The sequence below is a fragment of the Canis lupus genome, chromosome 26, assembly GCF_048164855.1.
Source record: "Canis lupus baileyi chromosome 26, mCanLup2.hap1, whole genome shotgun sequence".
NCBI classification, from domain to species: domain Eukaryota; kingdom Metazoa; phylum Chordata; class Mammalia; order Carnivora; family Canidae; genus Canis; species Canis lupus.
Genome location: NC_132863.1, coordinates 41,395,562 through 41,405,323, shown reverse-complemented (window position 1 = coordinate 41,405,323; position 9,762 = coordinate 41,395,562). Strand labels below are relative to the sequence as shown.

Here is a 9,762-nt window from a genome sequence, read left to right as displayed (position 1 = left end):
CATCAGCGTCTGCTTGGGCAGCTTGTGTGTGAAACATGTTCCAATTCTCCTGGGACATTAAAGGAAATGGAGGGAGGACATAGGGAAACTGGAGTGTTAAGCAGGGTGATCCCTCTGAGGTAGAGAAGGCTGGGCCATCTCAATCATGTCTGCCCTCTGCCTTCATCCCTGAATTTGTGAGACAGCCGCCCACTGCCTCTGTTGAGATTACATCATAAATTACTCCGGCATAAGCTGACCAGATCTGAAAGCATGCAAAGGCAGTCCAGAAACCAAGCAAGGGTGCTGGCATTTGTAAAAAAACAAAACAAACAAAGCAAAAAACAAATCTGTTGGAGATGAGGGTAGATGTTGGAAGCGGGTCAGTAGGTCCAAGCAAGAGAGAGGCCCACCAATAATTTCCTCGCTTGGCCTCCCTGGGGGTCAGTGCTGTTTCTCTACTCCCTCCCTCTCCTCTTTCTTGCCTCACTCCTCTCTTACCATCCTTAAAAAACACACATAGGCAGAAATCAATCCATCAAATGTCATTACAGATTTATTAAGCCTGATGTAGAAAGACATTTACCAGTAACATCTTCACAAAGCATAAAAAGAGCACTTCTATTCAGTCTTGTGCTTTGAAAATCTAAATATATTTTTATCATATAAATAATTCTTTTCATGTTTTAAGTGCATCTGTGTTTTTTTTCTTCTTCTTCTCTCCTTTAATTTTCATTCAGTTGGCCAAAGCGAAAGTCGGTGTTGACTGAAACGAAGCCATTTGCAAAGCTAATGGTGTTGAGAGGCATGTCTAGGTTCTACTGTATCAGCTGGGTCTCAGAAAGGTGGTTTAAGATCGGCAGCGTTAGAATGAGGGACAGCCTCCAGCAAAATCATAATCGAACACACCCAAGTCCTTAATGTCAGCAGTTGGGTTTCCTGATGCAAATTACCGTAAGGTTTCAGATGGGAAACATTCTATTTTCCACTGTTGAGTGGAAAAAAAGAAAGATTTTTTTTTTTTTTTGTCACAAAGGAAAGAGTCATCATGTTTAAAAATGTAAATAATACACTTATAGAAACCTTTTTGATGGAAATGAGGGGCTCCATATAACCTTGGCGACTGTGTTATTAGTTTTTCACAATAGCTAAAAGAAGTAGTATCTATTATTTAGGGCTTTAATTACAGTTCGCAAAGTAGAATGATTTTCTTAAAAAAAAAAAAAACACCCAACTCTTTAGATGTAAAAAATAATGGCTTCTGTGATATAATTTAAGAGTTTTCTTCATCTCCACCATCAGAGAATTTATTTCTAGTGGTAAAATTGTATTTAAAAAATCTCTCCTTATAGAGATAATTTCAATGCTGCAGCATCCGACACAGGCATACGTCTTAAGTGCATCCAAACGAAGTCATTTTTATTCAGCGAGGGGCTGATCTGTATGTTTCTTTTGACCTGATTTAAGTTATATGGGGTATCAAGACCAGATTGTTTATAATTAGGAGAGATGACAGGATGGTGGCAGCAAGGGACAAAGGCGGGAGCACCTTTTCTGAAGAAAATCCCTGCATACTTTTTTTCAAGCTGGAAAGCCATCATTTCCAGCTCGGTTGTTTGTCTTTGGGCAGTGACAACTCGGCCAAACCTTTGGAAATTTGCAAACAGGGGCTGCATTGAGCCCCGGCATTCGGGATGATGAGGAGTAAAAGAAAGTGTGGCTAGCCAAGGGAAGAATTTTCCAGATCCCAGAGAAGTGGGCACAGATGCCTGCCTATCTGTGATGAATCTGTTTGGCCACAGGGTGGTATAATTTTCCTAGCAGAAAACTTTTTTTTTTTTTTTTTTCATAGCAAGGACAATTTATAATCATCAAAAACAAGTGAAACATGGTTTTGATTAAAACAGCCTGTTGGCTCAATAATCTCTGTAATTTTAAAAACATCCTTAATGCAGAAGAAGAACACGCCGATGTCAGGAATGGCCTGGGGCCCCATTACAACAGCAACCGAATAAATAAGGAGGAGAATTGCGAGGTCATAAAAACAAAATTAAGCTAATGTTTCAAATTTCGACAATTATGAATTCTTCCTCTAAGAAGACATTAAAAAAAATTTTCAGGCACTATTAGATAAAATACAAAGAGGATCATTCTACATGGATGAGTTTGCAGTTTTCCCAAGGGGTAAAGCATGCCTTTAAAGGAAAACTCTGAATTAGGACGTTGGTTCCTCCCTAGATCCAGCAATTGGACGGGGCTCATGCAGACAAACTTGGTTTTTAGAATTTCTTTGTAAACTCAGATCTAATTCTTTCGTAAGCTATTGAAAGAGAATGACCAAGAAAAAATTACAAGCATATTTTTTTTCTATACAAAAGGATCCCCATCGTGGGCCAGTTTGGTAGGAAACAGAAACAAGCAAATATAACAAAATCTGTGTTCATACATGGCGATATAGTTAGTATATACAAATATGTACAGTATAAAAATGTATGGAAGGCTTACGTTCCCAGTCATCCAAGCTGCATTGTATACAGGGAAAACAGCCTGGCTTTTGCTCCTAGTATACAGGCAAATGTATTATATACAGCATGCAGGCGATAGAAAATTAGTGCATTTGCACGGAAACATTCTACAGGTATGGTTGCAGTCATTTTTCTTTGAAAATGACTAGTCTGCTTTCCTAATATAAAAATGTCTTTGCTTTTCTTCGCTGGCAAATAAACACTTTCCTTCAGAGCAGGGATGAATGTGATTCTCCTAACTCACTCCGCCCTAACTTCCCCACTGCCTATTCTAAAAGAAAAAAAAAAAATCTAGAATCAACAGAAGGGAGCAAATGTGTAACATAAATATGGTTGACACCAAATTTCCTAAAAAGCTACAAGCGCTCTGCAGAGTGAGAACGGGTTGACCATTAAAAAGACTGTGTATGATCAACTATCTTCTTGATTTTAGAGGGGTTTGAAAGTTTATGATTCATGCTGACTGTGCCTGGATGTTAGGAATCCAAGTCAGGAGAGATTAGGAGGATGTAAGTATATTAGAGACCAGAAAGTATATTGTATCCCGAGATATTATGACATTTAAGAACCCTGAGCCAAATAAGAATTGTTTCGTATGTCAGCTTTTTTTTTTTTTTTTTTTTTACTTGCATTGCACATTCTAGCATCTGCTGTGTTATAAGCCAAAATATTGTATTGCAAAACTGGAATGTTTCTGTTGTATTTATCTCAATACAGGGCGGGAACAGTTTTTGCTTCTTCTCCTCACAGACCAGTTGAACTTTGTATATTTAAAAAATATACGTACACATTTATACTTCCTGATTGTTGTATGGGTCATTTAGAAAGTGAAAATATTACTGTACAAAGTCTTCACATTTGAGATATAATCGTATGATTGTGCAAGTTCTGTAAATATAAGCCTTTACCTGGGGACTGATACCCAAACGCAGGTTTCAGGTTCAAGATAATTCAGTGAACACACTGAAATTCATTTTCTGGAGGGGTTGAAGGGAGTGGTAGATTTTTTTTTTTCTTTTTGTAAGTAATGCATTTGTTCGAGTTTTTCAACTTCTCCTGGGGGTTTTCACAAAAGAGTTATTATTTGTACTTCCAAAAGCGGTTTTAAGCAAACAAACATTGTAGAGAGGGCTGTGAGAATTTAATCTATCTTTTTCAAACAGATCGTTTGTTCAAAGGCCTTAATGATAATCGTATGGCTATTGGTAAAATCATTTGTGTGCTGAAAGGTGTCATAAAAGGGTGCCATTGCTTGGAAGAGCCATTTTACTTGGAATATATTTTTCCAAAGGAAATGGACAGAGTCCTGTTGCAGAAATAGCATTCCACCTGGTACCAGCATTTTAAAACAGTCCTATTCTAATCCATAAAACATTTCTAGTTTTCCCTGAAGCTTTGGGCTGCCTTGCGCATGAATAATTTTTGGAGAAACACCCACGCCCGTTAGCCCATTGTTCGTAACTATTGGAAGAAGATTAACTAGAGCCTGGAAATTGTATATCTGCGTATGCCTCTGAATCTGTCACAGGAAACCAAAGGAGATAAGTGGCTTTTACTTTGGATGAAGAGGTAAAATTCCCCCCTAGAAATTCTAAAGATGATTCACAAGTTTCAAAATGTTTAATGCTTCCCTACAATGGAAACCTATCTCTCTGTCTGGGGGGATGGAAATTTGTATCTCGTTCTCCTGCTCAATCTTTGTCTAAAAGTATTTCATGGATATTTTGAGAAAGTGCCACATATAGGAAGGGAGAAAATGAAATTAGCATTTTAACATCTCACAGGGGAAAAAAATAAACCGAAAGTTCAGTTGGGATTTTTTTTCTTGCCTAATGCTCGTTCAAAACAGATACTACTTTATTGCTACACATACACATATGTAGTTCTATACATCGACACGCTTCTGTTCTTGAGGAGAGTAGAGGAGGATGTGAAAATGACATTTTTAATGTGTGTGTGTGTTTTAACAAAAACATATAACAAGATTAAAAAAATGAAACCCAATGAGAAAGATTTGAACACAGTCAAGTAGCCGGTGAAGTGACAGATAGAAAAGCAACAGGACTCGTGCACCTTTTAAGGCCTTGTAATCTTTGGATTGACTGTGAGAAGTTTCAGGAAACCATAGACTCTTAGTGTGTCACTGTCCGTGGAGCCTGGAAAATAAAAAGTGAATTCGTATATGTACACCTCCTCACTGCTTAAACCAGAGTTACGTAAATGCTTCCCAAGTATGTCATTTCATGAGCTTATTTTCTGCATTTCGACGAAGTTCAGCGGCTTGTGTCTGTGACATTAATTATGCAAGACTCAAACAACCCAAGCAGGCACATTTTGGGGGTGAGTTTGAAGAACTCTATTTGTGGCCTTAAAGGAATTCTGTGGGGACTGTCTGGGCTAGCCAATGTATCTGTGATTATAGTCTACATTTAGGCCTTGACCTGTTTTTAAGCTATTTCCTTTCTGTATGCTTTTCAGAAGGAGAAATCCCTATCCTGAAATATTAGTATTTTGAAAAACAGGAATGAAACCACAAATGACACAGGGGAGTTGGACCCTCTGTGAGCTCCTCCGGCAGGTGTCTGATATCAGCTACCTCTAGGAGAAGCTATAAGTACAGAAGGGCCAGGCTGTTGTGTTGCATTGTTCGCTGCTGTATCCCATAGCACCTAGAATAGTACCGTGCACATAGCAGGTGTCTCCTAATATTTTGGAACGAATTGGCTGAATAAATCGTGTTTCCCATTCTGCCTTGTGCCCGCCACCCCCGACCCCAGTGCTTTGTAACATGTTGTACAACTGGTGAAGTTGCTGAACTACAAAATGGGACCAAATACATAAAACTTAAATATTTTTTTTTCCAGTGGACATTTTAGTTTGCAGCTGGTTAGTGGTCTTAGCTAGAAGGAGGGATGGGGGAAGAAAAGGCAGTTTCTCACCCCCCACTGATAACAAGTGTTGGTGGTGGAATGGAGATACTTGAGTGTGATTAGCATGATATTTGCACGTCATGCTCCTTTCCAGTTCTAAAGTCCCAATATATCAGCACTATGTTTGCTCTGAGAGAGGAAGAGGGTGGTCAGAAAGCAGATTACAAACATTCTTCTGAGCTCATGTTAGTTTTTCCCTCCAGAGAGAAGTTTCTAGAAGCCTCACAGGGCTTTCCAAATGAAAGACAGGCCTGGTCTCTAGAAATGTACTCAGGGCTGTGTTTATCTCACAGCATGAACCCAGATCTTGTTTCCTAGGGAGAACATTAACAGCTGTCCCTCAGCAGTGACATTTACAGTTACCAAGTGACAATTCATGAATCTTACCAAATTTATCAATATTTTTGTCTCTCGCCTCCCACCCCACCCCTCCATAGAAATTGCGCTAACAAAACCATATAGATTAAATGTTGAAGCAGATGATTTATTATTTTTTTTTCTTAGAGGGGAAACAATTTCCATGGAGTTGAGAATTGTATTGTCTCCCTCCAGTTGGAGCAAGAGCTCAAGAATCTGCTTTTGAAGGGTAGCGACAGAATCTGAATTACGTAACTTTATCTAATAACCCTGGGTTGGAGCAGACAATTTTTAACGGCTTCAAGAAGCCCAATGCTAATGCATTGATTTTCCTTTAATAGAATTTCGTTGTCGAAGGACGGTGCTCAGTAGAGTCCACCCTTCAATCTTAACCCATGCGAAGACTGTTCCTTTCCAGTTGAGCTCCATTCATTTCTGGTTGAATAGGTTAAGCAAAGACAGACCTCGCTGTTCTCAATTCACTTTATGATCCTCCCATCATAAAAAATAATATCAGCACCTTGCTTTTCATGTCAGAACTACATTTGAGCCGCTATTCCCTATGCCCATGAGTAAATCCCATAAAAGCCGCCCCGTTGTACTGTTGCTATTTTTCCTTGTGGGTGATTGATTGATGGATGAGTGCTGACACTTCAATGAAGCTATTTCGACTGCCATCTCAATCCGATGATGTGAGGGGTATATTTTCTGTCCATGCCTCATTACTTCAGAATGACATTCCTGGAACTTCATTTACTTTTTCCCTCCTTCCCCGAAGCGCCATATTTTTTCCCATCTAGGTTATGCATGCCATAAAAAAAGCAATTTGCTATTATATGTGGCATAAGGGCAACACTTTCCCTAGGAGGTAAATAAGAAGTTTTTTTTTTTTTTTTTTTTTTTAATCCCAATGTTGAATTTAGGGATCATGTCAAAATTTCCAAAGCAATTTCAACAGGCAGCTTCCAGGAGAAACGGTGAAGAGGATATTTGGCTTCGTGTTGTTGGTGTTGAGATTTTTTTGCGTGTGATAACCTCGGTAATTAAAGCAACCACAAAATTGTTTTTTTTTGTTTGTTTGTTTCAGAATCCTCAAGTTCCTAGTGTTGTACCTAGAGTAGTTTAACTATTTTGCCTATAGCTGAGCAGCAGTTTATAACACAATCCAGACATCATTTGTCCTTTGAGAATAAGGAAATTCATTGTTTAAATGCAATGATAGATTTGCCTGTTTATAGATTGCTTTGAGTTGTATAGAAATGCTCAACCAGAGTAAACAGCTCTACCCCTGAATCTCCAAACTGTGCGCTAGGTATGCAAGACTTTCCATATTAAAACATGCTCTTAGCTTTTCCAAGTTGACTTAGGACCTGATTTTAATCTGTGTAATACAGTATTCCCGTTAATAATAACGTATAATTAAGACATCCGTTAAAAATCCATAACGTTAATTTAATGGAGAAAATCTAATACAGTTCTATTGGAATTTTTACGTTAAATTAACTTTAACGGGCTTTTAATGGATGTCTTAATTAGATCTCATTATTAACGGGAATATTCCACAAATTAAAATTGGGCCCTCAAAAGTTTTAATGAAAAAAGTTGCGGGAACACATTTAAAACGGACACCCTATTTCATGCTTTCTATTGCTTCTCGAGCTAAGCTGGTCTCCCCGTCCAGAAACAACAGGTCCTGCAGACAGAGATCCCCGGGCAAGGGGGCCGCTGAACTTTCCACCCTGCAGAGATCTCATCTTCTCGCTTGCCTTCCGATCCCGCCTCTCACCACCTTCCCTGCTTCTGCCAGGTTGCAGGTCTCCTATGTGGACTTAAAACCGTTGTTTTGTTGTTGTTGTTGCTTTTGTCTTTTGTGGGTTTTTGTGTGTGTGTGTGTGTGTGTGTGACCAACAAAGACGATGATTAAAAAGATGCCCACCAGCGCTTGGGAAAAAAGTCTTTGGCAGCAACATGGTTAAGCCTAACCGTTTGAACAACTTTCACAGAAGATGAACATTGTTCAGAGGTTTTCTTGGCTCAAACTCTGGTCTAACTTAATAATTCTTCCACTTTGCGGTGATGAATGGCTCCCCAGTGCAGGGCCAGGACTGGGCAATCCAGGTGCAACCGTAATTGTTGCTCTGAACAGAAACATTTCCTTTCGACAAACGTTCCCAGAGGGGTTATAAATAGGAAATGGACATTACCATGGAAAGTAAGCTTCCAAGGGTCTGCATCTAGCACAGCTCACTTGGACATTAAACTATGAGGACTCATACTCCCCCGCCCTTTCCTGTCAAGGGTTACAGACCGACGGAATAAGTACATCAATGTTCTCAGTCATTATTTTTCTTCAGTGGCACTTTGTTTTCTCGTGACAGTGAAAAGGGGACCATGGAGACGAGACTGCCTCTTTGCAGTTTATCAATGAAAATCTAATATCGTCCATAAGCAGAGAAGTGGAAATCAATACTTCATTACCAAATTGTTAGTAAGAATGAAGAGAGATGGCTGGGCTGGGTTTTTTTTTTTTTCCCTTTTTTCTTTTTTTCTCTTTTTCTTTCTTTCTTTTTTTTTTTTTTGGCAGTCTTCTCAGAGCAGGGTGTCAGGAGGAGTTCAGTGTCAGAAGCAGGTGGTATACAATGAAGGACTCAGGGTGAGGGGGATCCAGGCTGGAAAAGTTGAAACTAAGGCATTTGTCCTGTAATGGGAATCAGAACAACAGAGAAAGATGCATTATTTTCTGAGGAATAGCTCAGGTGGTTATTTCCCCCAGGTAGCCAAGTGGCCCACCTGCACTATTTCATTTGTATTAATGTTCTGCATGGAATCATAGTTACCTCTAGCGTAGGGTATGATATAACCATGTGATTCCTAGAAAGGAAGAGCCAGCTTAGGGGAAAAAAGAATCTTTAAAATGTTTGGAAGAGATATTTATACACTCATGTTCATTGCAGCATTATTCATAATAGGCAAAAGGAGGAAGCAATCTAGATGTCCGTTGAAGGATGGATGTATAAACAAAATGTGGTATATGTATACATACAGTGGGTTACTATTCAGTCTTAAAAGGAAGGGAAAATTCTTATACATTCTGCAACATGGATGAACCTTGAGGACATTGTGTTAAGACAAAATAAGCCAGTCATAAAATATTATATGACTTCACTTCCATGGAGGTACCTAGTGTAGTCAAACAAACTTACAGAAACACAAAGCAGAAATGGTCATTGCCAAGGGCTGGGGAGTGGGGGAATTGTTGTTTAATGTGTATGGACTTTCAATTTTGCAAGACAAAAAAGTTCTGCAGATGGAGAGTAGTGATAGTTGCACAACAATGGGAATGTGCTTAATGCCACTTGGAAATGGTCAAGATGATACATTTTATGTTTTGTGTGCTTTTCCATAATTAAAAATAAAAACTATAATGTATGGCTTTCCCATTATACAGCATTTTGAAAAAGAAAAAATAAATTAACCTGTGGCCCTACCATCCAGGGAGAGCTCCTATTCACATTCTGCTGTATTTCCTTCTAGTTTTCTCCTGTGCGTTTACATGAGGCATACCGGGTTATAAGTGCCCATTGTGCAGCGTTCCTTTTTGGTGTGTCCCCCCACTTGGAAGCCTCACTGTAAATAGTTATACAAGTTCTATCACCTACATTATCAGAATTTACTAAAATGCTCTCATGATGTTGGACATTTCATTTGCTTCCAATTTTATTCAACTATAGGTAACACCGTGATAAACAACTTTGTGTTTAAAGCCTTGCAGTTTTGTTGGGATAGATTCATAGACTTAAGTTGCCAGATGTGGAATTCCTGAGTCAAAAGATAGGAACGTTTTTGTGGTTGAGGAAGTGCTACTTAAAAGTATGCTTTGCTACTTAAACGTATGCTTGTATGAGATTAATTGGGAGAATTTTTTTTCAGATATGTGCTATCTAGGTTATGGTAAGAATGCGTATAGTTTC

At 38.9% G+C, this 9,762-nt stretch overlaps 1 protein-coding gene across 1 annotated transcript in view; it reads right to left on the bottom strand.

The window, feature by feature from the left end:
- Positions 1-509: 509 nt before the first annotated feature.
- Positions 510-9,762, bottom strand: part of TSHZ2 (teashirt zinc finger homeobox 2) — a 443,579-nt gene continuing 434,326 nt past the window's right edge. Inside the window, exon 3 of the mRNA XM_072801458.1 lies at positions 510-8,489. The gene's annotated coding sequence lies outside the window, so the exon portion shown is untranslated. The remainder of the gene's footprint in view (positions 8,490-9,762) is intronic.